Source organism: Miniopterus natalensis, chromosome X, assembly GCF_054644295.1.
Source record: "Miniopterus natalensis isolate mMinNat1 chromosome X, mMinNat1.hap1, whole genome shotgun sequence".
Lineage (NCBI taxonomy): Eukaryota > Metazoa > Chordata > Mammalia > Chiroptera > Miniopteridae > Miniopterus > Miniopterus natalensis.
The window spans coordinates 33,049,766-33,065,731 of NC_142103.1; the positions used below are offsets into that span (position 1 = coordinate 33,049,766).

Here is a 15,966-nt window from a genome sequence, read left to right on the forward strand (position 1 = left end):
TAGGCCACGGCCCCCCCCTGCTTGGCTGGCACGGTGTCCTGCTCGTGTGTACCAGGGACAAGCTGCCCTTTGGACAGCGCCCGCAGTGCGGCCAGGTTGGTGTGCGGGTCCCGTTTACAGCCAACCAGCACAGCCTCGGCATTGGGTCAAAACTCCTGAGCCTCCCCTTGCCGCCACTTGTGGACACTGTCCTGTATTTCTGGTCGGCTGAGGTCGAAACAGATTGAGCACAGCATCTGAATTAGGATAGGCCGGGGCCGGACTAGTTATATCGTAGCGAGAGGAGCCTGAAGTGTCCCCTAAGTTTTGCTCCACGGGGTGCTTGTCTATGTCAAAGCTCGCTGTGCAGTTCTCATACACCGTGGGGACGTCATTCCGTAATAGGTGTCTTTGGCAAACACCTGAAGCGGTGCCGTCTTGCAGCGCACCCCCCACCCCGCACCCCCCGATCTAGCAGGGGCCACTCTGCCCCTCCGTGGTCCTGGCTACACACCACTGCCTCCCCGGCTGCTGTAGCTGCGCCTGCTGGGGCCAACACCGGCATCTCTGGGGACCTCCCAGAGCCCTCACAGGGGGCCTCAGTGGCCCATATGCCCCGCCCCAGCCCCTTAATAATTCTTACGGCACACCAATATGCCTTTTGCAACACGCCCGTTGAAAATGGCTGCACTAGAAGATAGCTTAAAATCTTATAGATTTTGGAGTCATTTGGTCATCATTTAACAAACAATATCTAAGAACCTGCAGTGCGTCTGACACCGTTCTAGGCCTATTAGGGGACAAACCGGCTGCAAAATGTATGTGTGTATTAACTGCAGCTGCAGGGCTCTTGTGAAAACGGGCGTGGCTAAAGCATGTAACACTGTGCCTTCGGTGCATCCTGCCCAGCAGTGGTTGTCTGTCCCCTGTCCTGTTCCTCAGCTCCGCTTGCTCTCATATGTGAACTTGCACATTGCTCTCATATGTGAACACGCTCTCATGTGAACATGCACATTGCTCTCATATGTGAACATACTCTCATGTGAACATGTACATTGCTCTCATGTGAACACGCTCTCATGTGAACATGCACATTGCTCTCATATGTGAACATGCTCTCATATGTGAACATGCGCATTGCTCTCATATGTGAACATACTCTCATGTGAACATGCACATTGCTCTCTTGTGAACACGCCCCCAAGACAAAGCGCACACCCGGTAATTCCCTGCTCAGTAAATCATGCAGGTAGGCAAAGCCTGCCCGGGGAAGCTGCAGGTATTCCCAGACCGAAGTCATTGAAAACGGAAATGTGTCAGGGCCAGCGGTTAGTGCCTGCGAGGCGCTGGGACCTCTGCCCCCCCCCCCAGAGCACTTGTGCGCATGTCCGTGGGGTGCGCCTCCTTGAGGCTCTGGGCCTGCGGGGCGGGGCTCTGGGACCTGCGCACAAGCGGGGAGCCTCTCTTTCTGATGCAATACATCTCTGCCGCTCCTGTCGCTGCCGCCACCTTGCACGATGACTGCTGCGAACCTCGGCCACCATCTTCCCGGTGAGAAGACCCCCGAGCTGGAGGGGGTGGCTGCCGCCAGGTCTCGGCTGCGGCTGGCCGTGGTGTGCTCCAGTAACCAGAACCGGAGCATGGAGGCCCACTACATCCTCAGAAAACGGGGGTTCAGTGTCCGGTCCTTTGGAACGGGCACTTGCGTTAGGCTTCCGGGACCGGCGCCCGACAAGCCCAACGTTTATGATTTCCAAACCACCTACGATCAGATGTATAAAGATCTTGTTCGCAAGGACAAAGATCTCTACACGCAGAATGGCATCCTGAGCATGTTGGAGCGAAATAAGCGCATCAAGCCCGGGCCAGAGAGGTTCCAGAATTGCCAAGATGTATTCGACCTGATCCTCACCTGCGAAGAGAGAGTGTACGACCAGGTGGTGGAAGAGCTGAATTCCAGAGACCAGGTGACCTGCCAGCCGGTGCATGTGGTCAACCTGGACATCCTGGACGACGACGACGAGGCGATCTTGGGGGCCTTCCTCCTCTGTGAGCTGTGCCAGTGCATCCTGCTCGTGGACGACATGGAAGACGAGCTGGATGAGCTGCTGCAGGACTTCGAGGAGAAGTGCGGCCGGCCCTTCCTGCACACCGTCTGCTTCTACTGACCGGCCCCCAGGTGCGTGTCCCCAAGCTGTCCTTTTGCTCTTGCTCCCTTTAACACTCTTTCCTTCCCGTTACTTGGTTTTACTTTTAGGGCTTCTGTGGGTGCCGTAGCAGATTCCAAAGGAACTGTAGGGATGAGAGGAGAAGATAGACATAAATGCAGATTGACACAATTTTTTAATCCCACTTATGAGTGGGATATTGTTTATGAAGTTTATAATGAAAACCTGACTGTTCTAGTTTATAGAATATTTTTCCTGCTATATATGCGGTCGTTTAATTGTGCGTGCCTCCCCTGCCTGGCCGGAATGTACAAATACCTGAAGAAAGCGATGAGATGCATGGTGTTAGGGGAGAAACTGCAATTGTCCAGTAAACAACAGAAAAGGAAAATTTGTCAGCTGTTGTAGAATCTTCAGGGTGCATCTGAGGGCCACCACATTATTCTAGACTGGATTACTGACTAGTTTTTTGCTCATTTCTTCAGAGATTCTTGGCTTACTTGAATCCTCTTACATGTTTATGACCGAATGAACCTCTGTGTGAATTTCGAAGATTAATTGATCCTAGAGGTATGCTGTTTTCATGTAAATTGAAATTGTTCTATTGGCTTTTATTTCCAACAGTGTTTACTGTGGTGTTAGGTGGAGTTGGTATTATCATAATTGTTTTAACCGAGGGGACACTGAAAAGGTAAAGAAATAATCTGGTCAAGCACTTCAAGCAGGTAATTAGTGTTGAGGCAGGGGTGTTAACCTCTTGTTAACTACGAAATGGTAGACTAAGGGTATGCATTAGTGCTGTTTTTTATAAGGCTGCAAAAAAAGCCCACAAAAACCCTAAAACATTCTTACCTTGGACATGAGCAATAAAGTCTGAAGCCTCAAAATGCAGTTTTCACTGTCAGTTCTTTGAAAGCCTGGTCACTTGGGTCAAATCAGCCTAGTTTCCTGACAACTTAATTTGCAAGTTATTACCACCTGCAAATCGGTCATAAAGGATCATTCAAATTAAAATAATGTGATACAGTGGAAATCTTAGCACTTTCATTTCATGTTGTCCCAAAGTTCCCTTAAACTGTCCTCATGCTTATTATGTATTTCTTTTTTTGCTGCTCTGATTGTTTTTTTTCTACCTTATCTTCTAATTCACTTATTTGATCCCCTGTTTCCTCGAGCCTGCTTTTAATTCCTTCCAGCATATTCTTGATGAGAGATATAGTATTTGGCATTTTTGCCTGGTTCTTATTCATAATGCTTATATCTTTCTTCATGCTGTTGTAGCTTTCACTAAGTTTCTTGCAGTTCCCACTAAGTTCCTGGAAGTTCCCATTATGTTTCTTGTAGTTCTCAGTAAGTTCCTCAAGCATCTTTATAACCCTAACTCTGAACTCGGTGTCTGATAACTTAATTACCTCCACCTCGTCTAGGCCTTTTTCTGGCAATGCCTCCTTTTCTTTAATTCGGGGCTTGTTTCTTTGTCTCCCCATTTTAGTTGTCTCTCTGTGTTTGAGTCTCTGTATTAGGTATATTTGCTGTGCCTCCCAGTCCTGTGCAGTGAGCTTTTGTGGATGTCCCGTGGGACCCAGAGGTGTGTTTTCCTTGGGCTTCTGAGCAGTGGGGCCTAGGTATGTCCCCTTAGCGGGTTCTTTGGCCCCTCCTGTTGTGACCGGGTCTAGTTTGTTGTTGGCGGGGTCATGGGAGGACTCTCCTCTCAGGCTGGCTGACCGGGGGTCCACTGCCACCGTGTCCTGTGAGCTGTCCTACAGGTGCTGATGGGTTAAAACCAAACCAAACCAGTCGGGAAACAAACAGGAACCTATGAAAGGTCCTCATAACCACAACGCAAATCACCCGAGGGAACTAGGAAAGAAAAGGGAGAACACAAATACTTAGGCAGAAAAGAAAGTGAGAACAAGATATTATTGCTAATGATAAAAAAGTAAAAAAATAGAGATGCTACTGGGAGATTAAAGGGGCAGAAAAAAATTCTGAAAGGAAAGAAGGGCGAGCGGAACATAAGAGTAGAGAGTAGGGACAGGAAAATGGTCAAAAAGGCAAGAACACAGAGAAAGGAACAAAAAGTTATACAAAGGGAACAAGAAGAGAGAAAGGTAAAGCAAAAAAAGGGGGAAAAAGAGGGACCAAGGAAGGAGGCAAGTAGGTGGAAGAAATGAGTGCAAAGCAGTAACTTAATCATTGTAATAATAATATCAGAGCAATAAAACAGAGGGTATCAAGGAAATATTGATAAAAGAACAACAACAAAAAAACACACAAGCAAAGCAAAACCTAACTAAGCCTAAAAAGAAAGAAATTTGGTTTTTTTATTATAAAAAAGCCGGCCAAGTGTACCTCGTCGGGGTAGCTTATGTCTGAGGCGCAATGTTTTGTATGCTGATGTCAGGCCTCCTGGGAGGCAATTTTTTACCAGCCGTTGTTCATGCCATTCTCTGAAATGATATTCGTAATGAAATGATTCCAATGAGGATTTGGTTAGGCCCATGTAAGAGTAACTATAAACTCGCAGAAAATGACTGTGTGTGTGTGTGTGTGTGTGTGTGTTATTCTTCTTGGAACAAATTCCTCTTTGTATCCCTGATTATTTTTAATCTATACCCAAAAATAGTACAGTGACTCCTTTGGAAACAAAGGAAGGGAGTGTGATACTACCCCTTTCTAAAATATGCTGCAGCGAAGTCCAGCTTGCTTTTCTACCTGTGTTCTCTGCTCACTTGGGAAAATATTTCTGACTTGATTTCTGAGCAGTGTATATCTTTTTAATATTCCTGTGAATACAACACAGTTTTTATTAAGCCCACAACTAGAGGTGACTAGAGATTCCATTTTAACCTGAGAGTACAATGTCATGCTACCTGTGGTTTTTTCAACAAGTATTTATTGATTGCTTTCCATATCAGCCAAGCTCCTTTCCTTTGTCTTTAATTAAAAAAATATACATATATATCTTTATTGATTTCAGAGAGAGAAAAGGAAAGGAGAGAGAGAGATAGAAACATCAGTGATGAGAGAGTCATTGATCAGCTGCCTCCTGCACGCCCCCCGACTGGGGACAGAGCCCGCAATCTGGACACGTGCCCTGAGCGGGAATCAAACCTCGATCTCCTGGATCCTACATCCATTGATGCTCAGCCTCTGAGCCACACCGGCTGTGCTAAACTTAAAATTCCTTCTACAGCCACAGATTATCTCAACTAGCAAACTATTGACCCTTGCAGTATAGAATATTCTCCATATCTTACTTTTCTTTCTGAATTTGGCACTAGTCGTGTTCAGATAATGTTGTCTCTTCTATACTGGATTATATTCCGTTGTTGCAATTTAAAAACTACTACAATCCTGAACATCAACCGACAATGCCAGATCACAAGTTGTTAATGAACTGTATTATTCAGATGTGGCTTCTGATTAGGAGGAAATTCTGAGAAGTTCTTCAGGGAGAGGCAGTCCTGTCAGTGTGCTCAGGGCCCTTGGCTAGGTTACAAAAGGCTGGTCACATTCCTTCCATCGCCTGTTGGAAATTCAGATTTAATTTCCAGGTGGCTATTTCCGTGATGATTTCAGCCGGGCACCATCTAACTGCAGGAGCCTCTGCCTGTGGTTTACACGTGGCCTTTCTGGGCTGCTGCCCACAGCCAATCCCCAGGAGCAGGCGTTTCTTTATGTCAACTCCGTGACTATCCCAGAGCAGGTCCCACTTTGCCTTCTCCCTCCCCTGTGCCTGTAGCTAATGTAAATTGCTTTCAGATTACTCTTCCCTATTCCCCCTAGTTGATGTCTAAAACTGCTTGCAAAACTCTGGGACAAAGGCCATGCTGCTGGTGGTTTAGGCCCCATGCCCCAAGACCGGTCTTTTTTTTTTTTGGCTAGTACTTTTGGCTCAATTAAACTTACTTTTAAACAATAAGACTTTCAGTCACAGAAGTGAAAAGATTTTTTTGTTGTATTATAAATGGTATATTACTGGTTTTAATTTAAACAACAAACAGAGGTTTGAGTAATGTTTTAAAGTTCCAAACTTTGAACACTGAAATATGGAAATAAATATCAGAAAGGGGGACCGATTATTTCTGAAAGCAAGAGCTTTACTTTTTGCATGAGAGAAAATAGAAAGAATCATAACAGTAGTCAGGAATTTTAGATATGAGAGCATGTGCTCAGCTCCAGTTTAATAATTATATTACCGAGTGACATAGTCTTATAATTTTTTAAATGGAACAACTGTGGAATCAATAATTATAATTAAATGAAGTTATGATCATTTTGATATACCACCTTCCCTACTCCTATATGTGAACAAACAGCGTCTCTGCCCCTTCTGTTGTGCCCTGTATTATCTACTTCTTGATTCTGAGTCTGTCCTTGCACCATAGGGATGAAAAATCTACAGCATGACACTGACGCAGAAGGGGAAGGGGACAAGCTTTTTATAAATAAAGATTGATTTAGGAAATTAAGTAGGTGATGAAATGGAATAATAAATGTGCAAAAATTGATTGAGCCATCAGTAAGTGATTTATTATTAGTTTAAAAAATACACAGATAAATCTGATTAACCTGAAACCTTTAATGAATTAAGTGAGCATCTGCTCTACTGTAAATAAATAAGCAAACATACAGTATGTCAAAGTTATATGAAATATTATTTGTATTAGCAAAGGATCTTTAAATTAAACAAGGTTTAAAAAATTCAAACTGTCATGGTCCTTGTCCAACAGTCTTTTAAAGAACCTTTATTGATAATGGAATAATTTGGATAAGCAACTAACAAAATACAATATATTATTAAGAAATCTTGATTTTTTTAAAAAGTTTAAAAAATTTTTTTATTGATTGATTTTTTTTTTTTTTTTAGAGAAAAAGGGAGAGAGAGAGACAGAGATTGAGAGATTTGTCGTTCCACTTAATTATATATCATTGGTTGCTTCTTGTATGTGCCCTGACTGGGGATCGAACTCACAACCTTGTCGTATGGGGGCCATGCTCTTAACCAACTGAGCTATCCAGGCAGGGCTTAAAAAACTGTTAAAGCTGCGTCTTCAAAAGTAATTGGCACAAACTGCTTGAAACTTGTAAGGCTTCCTGGATTTGCTTTGAGCTTTCACAAACAACTAGGGTTCAGATTAGTCTTTTCTGTTTCCTAAATACTTTACTATCCTTGGAGTAAAATCGGTGTCGTGTCTTGTCTCATGGGCCTTCTTAGGGATCGCGTAGGGAAATATATACTTATTTATTTTGCGTTGCAGTTCTATGGAATAATAATTGTTAGGTTTTTGTTTGTGTTGTTTTTTATTGTTCAAAATATTACAGATGTCCCCTTTCTAATAGTTGGTTTTGCTTTAAGAAATTATAATACTATATGAGTGTCTTTTAATTTATGTTAGGGAAATTATTGTAGGTAACAGGAAAATTATAGTGTAATATTCTAATGCATCGGAACAGTGAAAATCCATGTCTGTTTCCCTCTCATATTCTTACTCAAACTCTCTCTTCCTGTCAGTGGTTCTGCTGCTTTTCTATTCTCCAGAATCAGCTGAGGGGCTTGGTAAATGCATGTTGCTGGCCCATATAGGTCTGAATTGAGGCCCCCAAATCTCTCTTTAAAAATAACAAACTCCCTAGATAATTGTGATGCTGCAAATGATTTATTAAGACACATTTTTCTAAAACATTAATACCCTCTTTTTTCCCCAGCTAAGAGATTGAATTAAGGACTTTTTAAAAAAAACTCGAATTACCTTGGATTCTAAGACATACATTGTGATGTTTACGCTTAGGAAGTTTAATGGACTTCCTGAGATACAAGTTTTATTTAAGGCTCTAATATCAGTTTCATTAGGGAATCAGTATTACAACAAAGATTTCTAGTGATCTCAAATAAGTAGAAAATACCTGAATTTTTTTTAATTTTGAAAGAAATTGTTGTTTGAATGTAGTCTGTAAAACATATTAGCTGTTTCAGCACCTTATGTTTTCTATCTACAAACCAATGGTCAGAAATAGTTTAATGACTCAAGAATTCCTGACAAATTTTCCTGTTAATATTATTGTCTTTAGTAAGCTTCATGATGCTAATTGTGAACAGCTTTAAAAACATCCACCCACACACACACCCCTAAAATTATCCACCAGTGGGTTAATGTAAAATCCATATTAATTGTGCAGGAAAAAAAATCAGAGGCACAATTAAGCACTTTAACTCTGCCTTTATATGTTCTGATTTTTAAATGGCTAAGCAGTGAGCATTTTATGACTTCTTAGAGACTGTTTCACACAAAACACACATATAAGCTGTTTTGGAAATGTCCTTGTACAGTTTCGCTTCATTACTCTTTTTGGAGTCTTTTCTCCTTGCTGTTTAACCTTTACAAATAAATGTGGCCTTTTTGTCTTTATTTGGTCAACAGTTCCATTGACATGTTTACTAAATGTTTTTAAAGCTTTTGTTGCCTGGAATGTTCAGGGCTAGATAATTGTGTCTGAATTCCTAGGAAAGCTGGAGGTTAAATAAAAAGAAAACATTTTATTGCATGACATCTTTTTGAAAATAGTTGTAAAATGTATTCAGCTGCTTTCTGGACCTAGAGAGCTTTACATGCTCAAGTCAAGTGTGTCTGTGTTTCTTTGCTGGTTGAATGACTTATAGGGTCATCTGAACATCAGTTATCCCTGGGTAACACTATATATCTGGGGGCAGTTAGAGGATTGGGCTAAATTTGCGCTGGCCCAAAATCTCCAGAGCTTTGACCAAATTGTGTATATTGTATGTTACTTGTTTGTTCAAAATTTCAAGTATGTGAATTTTGCACTTCCAGCATTTTATTTTAGATGCAATCATAGGGGTGGGCGCGCATGCATGCGCCTGAGCTCGGTGGCAGGGTGTGATGGAGAGAGAGGTTGATTCAGCTCTAAACATTCTTTTTTTCCAACTCTGGAGTAGGACCTTTCACTTATCTTTGGATATTTTAAGAAAAATATATCCAAAATGAAATTTTGGGGAAAAATGTAAGCCAGATACACTGGAATAATAAAGATCACTTATACCTCTTTGGGCCTCTAGAGGTTAACTTAAAAATAAAAAATGCTAGAACCACTGCTGAATTCAGGCTCTCAGGCACCAGTCTGTGAAGTTTACCAAAGCTCGCTGGTGAGAGAGACAGCACTTCTTGCTACATGGCATGCTTTTTTCACTTCATTTATATTTTCATTTTTTTGTTAAAATTTTACATGTCAAAAGGCATTTTTTCTTTACTATGGCATAAGGAGGTTCACTCTGCGCATTCTAATCTGCATATGATGATTCAGTTTTATGTTCTTAATATCTTTATGGCTTGAGTATTATCTAGCAATAACTTGCCCGGATTCATAACTACTCCAGTATTTTAAAATTATACTATTTTAGTTGTATTTCCCCATTTGAAGTTGATCTTGTTCAGTGATTTTTCAACCGCTGTGCCACAGGAATTTTTAAAACATGCAATACCTGACTAATCAGGGCCATTGGCCTCTTTCCCCTTAGATTGTCAAATAAAAAAATAAAAAAATGACAGCAGCCAACACAACAATAGCTGTGAATGAACAAAATTATACCTGTTGTTTTTTTTTGTGCCAGATCAGCAAAATAGATAACATATTTTTGGTGTGCCACAGAATTTTAGTATATAGCTTATGTGCACCATGAGATGAAATAGGGTGAAAATTGTTTTCATTGCCGTCTTAAAATTGCTTGTTACTTTTCGTTTAAGTTCCTTAATTCAAATCCCCCGCCCCCACTCTGCTGCTGGGGAAAAAGATGTTTTAGGTTATTTTATATTGAAATTTTTTTCAGCATATACGGAACGTTTGTATCTGAATAGTATAAAGGTTATAATTTTGGTACTGAATATTTAAGAGCCCCAGTGGGTAGTGTGACATAGGCAGTTTGTGAAAGGTAAATATGTCACATTAGTTGTTTCTTGCTGTTTAAGTAGCTATTGGCTTCTTTCTCAGAATTTCCGGTGTATTCTAACAAAAGCCTTTTTTATCTTGGTTGCAGGCCCCTTGAGTAAACTCATTTTCTTCCCTTCTACCTTTATTTCTTTCTAGGAAGGCCCCGACCTACTATATATTTCTGTTCTGATTCCTCCTCGTGTCTCCACTTGCAGTAATGCTCCTCCTTCCATGGCTACAATTTGGCTAAACTCAGTCTCTGGGTTCTTGCTTGTATTCTTACCCCCATTCCATTCTGGGAACTAAGGTCAGTGTCTCCTAAAACCTCAATGACTCTCATTTTCTTTTAGGGTTCTCCTTTCCTCAAAATAATTTCCTGTGCCCTTGCCTTTCAGCTCCTTATAAACCAACTGTACTTGTAAACCAGCTAGTCAGGGATCACTGAGCCCGAGCTTCCTTCTCTGTACAGTCTCAATTGCTTCTCTCTTACAATGCAGAAATAAATCCAAGTTTTACTTCCTTTGGTCCTTAATACTCCATTTATCTGTAATTGCTACCTTAGCATTTCCTCATAAATTCTGCAACAAGTTAGTCATTTTAAGCACCTGAGTACTTTATCTAGATGGTATTTTCTACTCCCACCACTGGATTTTCAATGATATAGAGAGTTCCCAAACTTTATATTAGCCATATAAAGTCTATCATAATAATTCTGAACCCAGACACTTACAATATTTATGAGGAAAGGTAGTCTTTTTCTCATAGCCACATTATTGTGTGGTTCAGGTAAGTATGATAGTGATTGAACTATGTCAATGTCCATTTTAAACCACTTTTTCAATCGTGCTTTTTAAAAAATTATCATTTAGTAAAGGCAAGTGTGATCTGTGCAAGGGCAAATTGAGAGTTAACGGTATATGGAGAAATGAGCACTGAATAGTGGATTCTCTGTCTAGGTGACTATTGTTATCAACAGAGGCTGCAAAATAGACAAAGTAGAAAGTGCCAACACCCCAGATGCCTAGGTTCTGTAGTATATATTTGACCACTTATTGCCACCTTTGAGTAAGCACGTTCCCCTTTTGTACCTCAGTTTGTATTAGGTACTTGAAGTAATTTCACATGTGTATTCTAGCTTTAAAGTTTTTTTATAAGAGGCAGGTTTGGATGGCTGGGGCTTCAGGGATCAACCTTGGTTACTGATTGAATAAATGGCTCCTAAAAGCCAATTTCATGAACGGTTGTTGTTGGATTGAGGGATCTGGGAGAGTTATAGAAATCAGCCATCCTCTTTAGACCAGTATTTTGGATTCAGATCTTAGGTGAGTCAAGAGCTCTACACTCTTACCAGATAAATGTTTTCCCTCTGGAAAATCAGCCTTTTAAATTAACTGGGAACATACACTGCAATCCTCTGGAATTTCCCTCTCATAGTTTATCATTTTCTTTACAGTCAACTGATCCTACTGTACTGCTTGTAAACCTTTAGATGTGATTGGCCCCTTAAAGATACTGGCCTAACTGCCATAATTCTATCCTGTAATTCACTGAGAGATTCTTAAGTTTATAATGTTGCTGGTGCTGCTTCATAGATGTTATCATTCAGCCTGAGGATAGATGCCTTTTAGTGTTAAATGAGCTGATCCCATTAAAATGATGAAATTGGGGGATTGGGATTCCTTGGTCTGCTTAATCTGTTACTATGATTGTGATTTATTAATTAGCCAGATTTATTTTCTGTGCCTTTCTGGCTCATGACCCTTGAAAAAGAATATGGATACGGTCAACCTTTATAACAAGGAAATAAATGGGTTAAACCATGAAAATCGAGTCTATTCCAAAATGCATTCTGGGACCTGCAAACTGTGGCGAACCAAAGATGATTCTGGAGAACAAAGAAGAGGATTGTGCTTTATAAAGTAAGGGAGGCAGCTGGGAGAGGTGGTTTTGAGTGAAAGTTTCTTGTAGGAGAGTAAGAGCTTGGGTTGTGGCGGCTTCTCGTTGGCTGAATGTGGCTTCTTGATGGCTGAGCTGTTGGTAGGCCAGGAGAAAATCTTCCTTTCTACTGCTGGGCCTATGTAAAGGAAGCTGCCAGGAGTGGTATGTGCACGAGAGATCTCCCTTTATGGCTTTCCACCTCCATTTAGAATGAGGCTTTCCTTTATTCATTTTCACAGCTCTCCAATATTACTATTTTATTTGACTTAACTGCCATGTTTATACAGCCCAAGGATAAAAGGATCAGAAATGAAAAGTGCATTGATGTGCTTGCTGATCCTTGCTAAAAAAAAGGGCATTTGTCTTACTTTAATGGCAGTATGGGTTGCATCAATAAACATTCTGAGAGTCCACTTAGACCCATTCCTACAGTCTTGCTAAGTTTTGACAGGACTATTGAAGCAAATTGCTGAATTGAAAACTCCAATCTATTATGACATGATGTCTTCCAATAAGTCATTGGAGTACGGAGTAGCTTAATACGAATTTCAAAAGCGTGTTATGATTCTTACTAATTGAGTACCCAAATGTTGACCTTACATGGTGGCTCTTTACCTAGAAAAATAAACTTCTTATAAAACAGGATCGGTTCTATTGTATTTAATATATCCCAGATTGATGAAACGTTTGGCAGTGTCTTGAGAAATTAGAGTATAGTTGACTATGATGAATGTGTAACTTCCCTGGAAAAGATTCCAAAGAGGCAGGCAAGTTATGCAGTGACTTGATGACATGAATAGAATTATGACAGAAATCCATAATGCAAAGTTAAAGAGAGCCACAAGAGAAATACAGGATAGAGTCATATTGCCTCAGGATAACAATAGCAATAACAATAAGGAAATCTGAAGATGTATCCAGTAGTATGCTTATATAGAAAGTACACTGAAAGGAAACGATAGCATTCCTTTTCTGGATTTATAGGGAAGAAATGTCAGGCTATTCCAGTAACCACATATCCGATATGTTTAAAAGGATTTTAGATAAATGACTAAGTTTTAGGCAAATACTACTTTCAGTGAAACTCGTTAGGAAAAAGATGACACTTGTTAAAGATCTGAGCACGATGTTGCAATTAAGGAATGCTAAGTAGTTTTAGAGAAAACAAATTTTTGGTTATTGCAGGTTTTGGTTTCTATGTTTGTGTTTTGCATGTTTGATCACTGTGAAATGTTAGACAGTTGGCAATTATAGTGGCAGTGTTCAAATATCTGTGGGGAGAGGTTTTGTTTTGCTTCACCCTGTTTACCAGAAGAAGTCTACAGAATCTAATGAGACAGGATGTTGATAATGGAAGTTACTGCTACATTGTATTTGGTTGAGTAGTGGCTAATATTTTTGTTTGGTATCTAGGTTTAGATGTTTATTTGAATGCAGTGGTCAAACTTGAGCCTCTGGAACATGTCAATTTTAAATCATGGCACAAACAGATGATCTTTCTTTATGATTTCTGAAAAAACAATTACATAAATAAAGCTTGGCCTTTTATTTACTCTTTTTTTCTCCTGAATACCTTCTTTTTTTTAGAGTAGATTTAGGTTGACAACAAAATTGACAGGAAGGTACAGAGATTTTTCGTACACCCCCCTGCCCCTACACATACACAGTCTTCCCCTTTACTGACACCAGTCACCACAATGGTACACTCTGGTGTGTGCAGGTTCATTACAGTGGTATGTCATAATCACCCAAATGCACAGTTTTACCTTAGAGCATGCGCTTGATGTTGTACGTCCTGTGGTTTTAGACAGATGACACTTACTCATCATTATTAAATCACACAGAATATTTTCACTGTCCTAAAAGTCCTCTGTGTATTAGAACTGTTCATCTCTACCCCTCTCTGGCAACCACTGACATTTTCATTGTCCCCATAGTTTTGCTTTTCTCAGATGTCATGTAGTTGGAATCATATAGTATGTAGTCTTTTCATATTGGCTTCTTTTGTTTACTAATATGCACTTAAGATCCCGCCATGTCTTTTTTTAGCTTGAGAGCTCATTTCTTATTAGTGCTGATTACTGTTTCATTGCCTAGATGTATCATAGTTCATTTGTTCCCTTCACATCCTGAAGGACATCTTGTTTGTTTCCCAGTTTTGGCAATTATGAATGAAGCTGCTCTAACTATGTGCAGGTTTTTGGGTGGACCTAAGTTTAGGGCTCCTTTGGGTAAATACTAAGGTGCATGATTGTTACATCTTATGGTTAAGAGTATGTTTAGTTTTCTAAGAAATTAACAAACTGGTTTTGAAAGTGGGTGTACCATTTTGCACTCCCACCAGCAGTGAATGAGAGTTCCCGATGCTTCTCATCCTTGCAGGCATTTCATGTTTTCATTGTTCTGGATTTTGGCCATTTTGATAGGTATTTAGTGGTGTTTCATTGTTTTAATTGCATTTTCCTGAAGATACATGATGTGACATCTTTTCATATACTTACTTGACATCTGTATGTCTTCTTTGATTAGATGTTTGTTAAGGTCTTTGGCCAATTTTTTTTTTTTAAATGTATCTTTATTGATTTCAGAGAGAGGCAGGGAGAGAGAGAGAGAGAGAGAGAGAGAGAAATATCAATGATGAGAGAGTCATGGATCGGCTGCCTCCTGCGCGCCCCCTGCTGGGGATCGAGCCCACAACCCCGGCCTGTGCCCTGACCGGGAATTGAACTTCGATCTCCTGGATCCTAGGTCAGGTGCTCAACCATTGAGCCACGCCAGCCCGGCTGGCCAATTTTTTAATGTGGTTGTTGTTTTCTTACTATTGAGTTTTAAGAGTTCTTTGTGTATTTTGAATAATGATTCTTTATCAGATGGGTCATTTGCAAATATTTTTCCCCAGTCTGTGCCTTATGTTCTGTTTCTCTTCATATTGTCTTTCATGGAGCAGAATTTTTTAAATTTAATGGAGTCCAGCTTATCCGTTATTTCTGAAAACCAGGAGTGCCAAGGGCAGGAGAAAGATCAATGTCTCAGCTCAAGCAATAAGGCAAAGATGGCTGAGGCTCACTTCTTTCTTCCTTTGTCTTTTTAAAATATTCAGGCCTTCAACAGATTGAATCATGGTCACCCACATTGGAGAGGGCACACTACTTTACTGAGTCCACCATTGCAAATTTTAGCTTCTTCTAGACACACTGAATAAAATGTTTAGCCAAATATTTGGGTACCCTGTGATCCAATCAAGTTTGACACATAAAATTAGCCATCATAGCTATCAGGTTAAATTGGTTTTTATAACTAGCAGTATTTATATTTGATTTTGAATTAATATCCATTAAACTAGTGAAGTTCTTAGTACTTAATAGTCATGAAAGTTATACTTATCTCGTAGTATATATGCATGCCATCGTTAGATTTAAAAAGGAAACTAGGATATCAGAATGTAGGTGGGTATTATAGTTATAAACAAAATATTAATATTTTGTATGTATTTGTTGCAAACTTTGAATGAAGACTTTTCAACATAAATGCACATGTCTTCAGGTTACTTTGGCATACATAATTTTTCTTATGGGATAATGTATTAGTTCCAATAATGCTGTAACCAATTACACAATCTTAGTGGCTTAAAACAGCACAATTTATTATTTTACAGTTCTGGAAGTAGTAGGATGGGTTTCACTGGCTTAACATCAAGATTTTGGCAGGGCCTGGCCAGCATGGCTCAGCGGTTGAGCATTGACCTATGATCCAGCAGATCGCGGTTTGATTCCCGGTAAGGGCACATGCCCCGGTTGCGGGCTCAATCCTCAGCAGGGGGCGTGCGGGAGGCAGCCGATCAATGACTCTCATCACTGATGTTTCTCTCTCTCTCTCTCTCTCCCTCTCCCTTCCTCTCTCTGAAATCAATAAAGATATAAAAAAAGGAAAAAAA

The 15,966-nt window shown here is 40.2% G+C and overlaps 1 pseudogene; it reads left to right on the forward strand.

The window, feature by feature from the left end:
* Positions 1-1,496: 1,496 nt before the first annotated feature.
* On the forward strand, positions 1,497-2,147 carry LOC107526896 (RNA polymerase II subunit A C-terminal domain phosphatase SSU72 pseudogene; annotated as a pseudogene).
* Positions 2,148-15,966: the final 13,819 nt, after the last annotated feature.